Here is a 7,875-nt window from a genome sequence, read left to right on the forward strand (position 1 = left end):
AACAAATCTGCGCTAACAATACCGGCTGAAAGATTTTTCTTCCTTCTATACTTCCGCTTCTATATTGACCGCCTTATCATCGTGCCTTTAAATGTGATTTCATCTTCGCTTTTTCGTTTCACTTCTTGCGCTTGTTTGGTGGAGGGTGGTAGGCGGATGCCTCCTGTAGTGTGAAGGCTTGCGCGTGCGCACCCCCTCTCCCTACACACACACACACACACACACACACACACACACACACACACACACACACACACACACACACACACACACACACACACACACACACACACACACACACACACACACACACACACACACACACACACACACACACACACACACACACACACACACACACACACACACACACACACACACACACACACACACACACACACACACACACACACACACACACACACACACACACACACACACACACACACACACACACACACACACACACACACACACACACACACACACACACACACACACACACACACACACACACACACACACACACACACACACACACACACACACACACACACACACACACACACACACACACACACACACACACACACACACACACACACACACACACACACACACACACACACACACACACACACACACACACACACACACACACACACACACACACACACACACACACACACACACACACACACACACACACACACACACACACACACACACACACACACACACACACACACACACACACACACACACACACACACACACACACACACACACACACACACACACACACACACACACACACACACACACACACACACACACACACACACACACACACACACACACACACACACACACACACACACACACACACACACACACACACACACACACACACACACACACACACACACACACACACACACACACACACACACACACACACACACACACACACACACACACACACACACACACACACACACACACACACACACACACACACACACACACACACACACACACACACACACACACACACACACACACACACACACACACACACACACACACACACACACACACACACACACACACACACACACACACACACACACACACACACACACACACACACACACACACACACACACACACACACACACACACACACACACACACACACACACACACACACACACACACACACACACACACACACACACACACACACACACACACACACACACACACACACACACACACACACACACACACACACACACACACACACACACACACACACACACACACACACACACACACACACACACACACACACACACACACACACACACACACACACACACACACACACACACACACACACACACACACACACACACACACACACACACACACACACACACACACACACACACACACACACACACACACACATACACACACACACATACACACACACACACACACACACACACACACACACACACACACACGCACGCACGCACGCACGCACGCACGCTGGTACCAAGCGCTCACAGAACTCGGCCATAAAATTTGCTTCCCGGGCCAAATCACGATGCTCTCCCGAGCAGCATTACCAGCGCAAAAAATCCGGAAGCCTGTACCGCAAGGAAGCCACTGTGTGTGCGGTAGAGCCCACTAATTAGGCGATTAATTAGTGGAGAAAACTAATCGACTTTCTTCATTTTGTGATGCTAGAGATAATTACGCAATGAAAGGGTATCAACATCGAAGGTTGACCCAGTTTTTACATTTCCTCATCGGCATAGCGCTTCGAACTGCATACTTCATCATCATCATCATCAGCCTGACTATACCCACTGCAGGGCGAAGGCCTCTCCCATATTTCTCCACTTAACCGGGTTCTGTGCTAGCTGCATTCACTTGACCCCTGCGAACTACTTAACCTCATCCGGCCACCTAACTTTCTGCCGCCCTCTGCTACGCTTTCCTTCCCTTGGAATCCAGTTTGTTACCCTCAGCGACCATCGGTTATCCTCTCTTCGCACTACATGTCCCGCCCATGTCCATTTCTTCTTCTTAATTTCCACTAGATACTGCATACTTATACAGCGGCATCGCTGCACCTGGTATCGCCAACGAAACGTGAACTTCTACATTATCAAATACACAAACTGTGTCTGTATTCGATGGGTAAGAAATGTAAGCAATGCTATCCGATAACTATGTACATCGGGAAAACCATCTGAAAGAGCTTTAAAATGCACGTATTTGAGGTTAAACATTTCGAACCACAATGCCGATTGCAAAATTATAAAAGCTGAGCTAACCTTACACGTTGACGCCTTGGATTTCTGCCGCCCCCATAAAAAAAAATACTGACTAGTTAGAGTTAAATAATCGTCTAATTAAATGGCGCGAGGATGTTTGTAATGCTTGGCTTGCAAAACTTGCGCAGATAGCTGTGACATATCTCTCACAGCCTTTAAAACAAAAATCTGTGAAGGTTAAACAAATCGTGGTGTATATGGACCACGGCCAAACACCTTGATCCCAACGATTTGGTTTATAGGGCGCTTCTGTTTCTCGCTTGTTGTTCTTATGAACGCAATGCAATACATTGAACCACTAAACTGAAGCTGTCTCGAGAAAAGCGACGATTAGGCAACAGCGTTGGTAAACGCACCAGACTGCACACAGGTGCGCCTGGGACAATGGTATGCTTCGCGCTCTTCCAATGCGGCGCCCATAGCTTTGTCGAAAAGAGCTGGCATGACCAGAACTGGCACTTTAGAAACCGCCGCTTCATGACGACAAACCAACGGAATCGGGATAGCGCACAAAGTCTGCTGTCCGCATCACCCTCCTGCAGCAGAGTGCGGATCCGTTATTGCAACGTCCCATCTGGCTCGCAGCGACAATTTTACTGAGGCCAGTGGACACTGTTACGACCGTGCATCATCCGCACTTGCGCGCTCTATTGTTCGCCTGTGGGCATGGATAAGTGCTGTGGATATGTGCTGTTGGTACAAGGGCGCTAAGTGAGCCTGTTTTCAGGAATCCTTTTGTGTAAGCCTGTTTTGCTTTGTGGAGACCCTGAAAATGCCAAATTGGCCCTGTCAAGGGAACGTCTAGAAAAATACCAAGAAATGTCCCCCTGCGGGAAATGGCTGGAAGTGCTTTCGTTCAATTGTTCACCCTTCTCGTCGAGAAGCGCTATTGTCCAGTGAGGAATGCCTACTGTCCAAAGGAGACGACAGAGTGACATGTCCGCTGACGTACAGGACAAGAAAGGAGCAAGGTGATTACGGCCATTAGAGGATTTCCCGGGAATGCAGGAAAGATTTGCAATTGCTAGAAAGGGACAATGCTGGGAGCAGTATGTGGCGCGCACGTGCACTTGGGTTTCTGAGAAGGAAATCCACTTACCGGAACCAGCCTACCGGATCTTTGCTGAAGAATAGAAATGTACCTCCTCGCCGTTCCCAAGCTCTTCCCGCCAACAAGTGACCACGCCCAACGAAACAATGCCGGACCAGTCAGTGCATCAGACCATCAGTGCAGTGATGTGTTCGATTGGATGCCAATATCTGAGGGGCGTGCCCTGGAACTGGTTGGTCAGCATCTTCAGAGAGGGGCTGGACATAGGGGGTTTTAAGGACGTTGCAGAGCACGAAATGACGCTCTGAGCCCTGGGTAAACGGCTCATCCAGACGCTTCTCGCTATGAACTCTTTACGCTTGCCATTTTGTTAATATACCCTTCTTTTTCATGTAAATAATCATGTAAATAAGTTTTCTCAAAGTGCCATTAAACCTGCTTGTATATATTTTACCAACTTCGAAAATTCAATCCTTCATCAACCCCGAGTCTCTGCACGCTACCAAGTGAAGGCCGGGTCGACCTAGCCCCAGCGTCACGACAACTGGTGACCAGCGTTGGGATCTGAATCTACAAGCCACAACATCTGGTGATTGGAGGTGGATCAGAATCTGCAAGCCACAACATCTGGTGATCGGACGTGGCATCTCAAGCAACAAGCAGGAGCAACAATCGGCCAACAAGAGAGCAGCTCGGAACATCGATAGCATGTGTGGGTGAGTGCTTGGCTTTTCTTCTGATGTGGACCAGGTTCTAGAATAGGGTTAGATTTTAGAACTGGTAAAGAGAGTGTGGAAACGCCTTTAGGTTTGGTAGTTTGCACTGTTGTTTTGGAAGTAGCCGACACTCGGAGCGATCATGGACCTACAAAAGCTGCAGAAACCGGAACTGTTGCTATTGTGTGAGGAATTGGGAATTGATACAAGTGGTTTGGCACGAAAACCCTTGATTTTAAAGGCAATCACTGATTTGGGAGCCGATGATGAGGAGCTCAGTGAAGCATGGAACCTCATCGAACAAAAAAAGGAGGAACAGCTCAGACAGCAGAAAGAGCGAGAAAAAGAGGAAAAGAGGCGGGAGCGTGAAATTGAGAGAGAAGCAAAAAGGCTGGAGCTAGAAACTGAGCTCCGGAAATTAGAAGTGGAGTTGAGCAAGAGGTCGGGCAATTGTCCCCAGCTAGCGGTACCTCTTCTCAACAAGGAGGCAGATTTCAAGATGTCAAAGTACATGCAGCCATATGTGATATCAGGGGATATCGGTCTGTATCTGGCTAACTTTGAGCGAACTTGCGAAAAACTGTCCTTCCAGCGAGACACGTGGTCTCAGAGATTATTGACGGTTCTGCCCTGCGAGGCAGCGGAGGTTGTCGCGCGGCTAAGCAAGGAGGACGCGGACAACTACGAGAAGGTCAAGGCTTGCCTTCTGATTTTCGGAGACAGAGATGTGCAGGCCTTAACACGTTCAAAGGCGCGAGAACTAGCTACACTGCTCATTCCAGAAAAATCCACAGCGGAGGAAACGGCAGTTAAAACAGTGGTCGATGCGGAAGATAGCGGGTCAGAAAACTTTGAGAGCGAGGCATCTCAGATAAGTCAACTTGAAAGTGAGCTTGATGAGACGCAGAATGAGGACATTCTTGAGTGTAATCTCTTGCCGCCAGTGTCTAGTAATCTCACGATACTTTTAAGTGGAACCCCAGAAGACTTAGCTATGGAGCAAGCCAATGGTCCCAAGATACAGGAGATGGGGATAACTTGATTTGCCTCAGCGGAAAAGGAAGCAACGCTCAGGAGCTTCTCAAAAAGACGGAGCAGATAGGAGAACTAAAGAAATCCCAGCTGTCCGATCTGGGCGAGATAATAACAGAGTTTGAGGCCTGCTTCGTGGACAGGCCAGGCAGGACTGATTTGACTGAGCACGATATTGAGCTGACTTCAGACGTGCCAGTGCGATCAAAGTGCTACCGATTCTCTCCAAGGCAAAGAGAAATTTTGGATAGGGAAGTAACTCGCATGCTGGAATTGGGAGTAATAAAACCCTCGGAAAGCGATTATGCTTCGTCTATGATCTTAGTAGAAGCTCCAGGTAAAGACCCTAGGCCTGTGGTAGACTACCGAAAGCTAAATTCTCTCACCAGGGATCAAGTGTATCCTATTCCGAATATTGAGGAGAGAGTAGAACAGGTCAGTAGAGCGGCATATGTGACTACGCTGGACCTTACTCGAGGATACTGGCAAGTACCGCTCACTGAACGCGCCAGCAGATACGCGGCTTTCGTCACTCCGACGGGCAGCTACCAGCCAACAATGATGAGTTTCGGGCTCAAAAATGCTCCATTTTGTTTTTCCCGGTTCATGGATAGGGTTTTAAAGGGGTGTGAAACATTCGCGGTGCCTTATTTAGATGACATTGCGGTTTTTTCCTACTCATGGGCGGACCATATGGTACATCTAAGAGCTGTACTGAGCCTTTTGCGTCAAGCTGGACTAACCGTAAGGCCGAGAAATGTTGCCTGGCAAGGGCGACCGTGGACTACTTGGGTCACAATGTAGGTCAAGGTTTCAGGAAACCCAGCGAGATTAAGATTTCTGCGATAGCAGACTACCCGCGGCCGAGCACGAAGACGGAAATTAGAGCATTCCTGGGTCTGACTGGATACTACAATCACTACATCCCTAACTATTCAGCTTTGGCCAGCCCTCTGACCGACGCTCTCCGAAAGACAGAACCGACAAATGTAGTCTGGGACGAACAAAAGGAAGCCTCCTTCGTAAATCTGAAGGCTGTGCTGATTAGCCGTCCGGTATTGCGAGCTCCAGACTATGACCGAGAATTCACGGTTCAGTGTGATGCCAGTGATCGAGGGCTAGGTGCTGTTCTCTGCCAGAGAGATGACGACGGTAATGAGCACCCCGTGCTCTACCTGAGTAGAAAACTGAGTTCTAGAGAGAGGGCTTATTGCGCGTCAGAGAAAGAGTGCGCTTGCATTGTATGGGCCATTCAAAAATTGCAGTGCTATCTTGGAGGGGCCAAATTCACCGTAGAGACGGACCATTGTCCCCTGGCTTGGCTGCAAACTGCGACATCGAAGAACAGTCGCCGTCTTAGGTGGAGCTTGATTTTACAGCAGTACAATTTTGAAATAAGATACAAAAAGGGGAAGTTAAATGGGAATGCGGACGCGCTTAGCCGCTGTTTCTAAGCGGTCCGAGGTGTTCCTCACCATGTATCCAAATTGATAATCAGTTTTTTTTTTTCGTGCGCTTGTATATGTGTGACTATGTAACGCAGCACGTTTGGTTTTCTAGGAATACGTGGGTCCTGAGCGTCTTGAGTGTGGGCTTTTCTCGAACAACGATGGCAGTTTTCTTTTAACCTGGTCTCTTCAGACGGGAGCCCAGTGCTTGCTTGGACATGTGGTTGAGTTTCAGACAGCTCAAGCAATTTGGCCTACGACAATCAAGACAACGCGACAAGCAACAGCGAGCTTCAAGCGTTCATGTGCAGGCCATTAAGTCGTCCCTTCATGCAGCAGCTGCGACTGCTGCCCTCCGAGACTCTTCTGGCGGGGGAGGAGGCTGTTACGACCGTGCATCATCCGCACTTGCGCGCTCTATTGTTCGCCTGTGGGCATGGATAAGTGCTGTGGATATGTGCTGTTGGTACAAGGGCGCTAAGTGAGCCTATTTCCAGGAATCCTTTTGTGTAAGCCTGTTTTGCTTTGTGGAGACCCTGCAAATGCCAAATTTGCCCTGTCAAGGGAACGTCTAGAAAAATACCAAGAAATGTCCCCCTGCGGGAAATAGCTGGAAGTGCTTTCGTTCTATTGTCCAGTGAGGAATGCCTACTGTCGAAAGGAGACGACAGAGTGACACGTCCGCTGACGTACAGGACAAGAAAGGAGCAAGGTGATTACGGCCATTAGAGGATTTCCCGGGAATGCAGGAAAGATTTGCAATTGCTAGAAAGGGACAATGCTGGGAGCAGTATGTGGCGCGCACGTGCACTTGGGTTTCTGAGAAGGGAATCCACTTACCGGAACCAGCCTACCGGATCTTTGCTGAAGAATAGAAATGTACCTCCTCGCCGTTCCCAAGCTCTTCCCGCCAACAAGTGACCACGCCCAACGAAACAATGCCGGACCAGTCAGTGCATCAGACCATCAGTGCAGTGATGTGTTCGATTGGATGCCAATATCTGAGGGGCGTGCCCTGGAACTGGTTGGTCAGCATCTTCAGAGAGGGGCTGGACATAGGGGGTTTTAAGGACGTTGCAGAGCACGAAATGACGCTCTGAGCCCTGGGTAAACGGCTCATCCAGACGCTTCTCGCTATGAACTCTTTACGCTTGCCATTTTGTTAATATACCCTTCTTTTTCATGTAAATAATCATGTAAATAAGTTTTCTCAAAGTGCCATTAAACCTGCTTGTATATATTTTACCAACTTCGAAAATTCAATCCTTCATCAA

The sequence above is a fragment of the Amblyomma maculatum genome, chromosome 1 (genome assembly GCF_055883805.1).
Source record: "Amblyomma maculatum isolate TAMU_Amacu chromosome 1, ASM5588380v1, whole genome shotgun sequence".
Classification (NCBI taxonomy): domain Eukaryota; kingdom Metazoa; phylum Arthropoda; class Arachnida; order Ixodida; family Ixodidae; genus Amblyomma; species Amblyomma maculatum.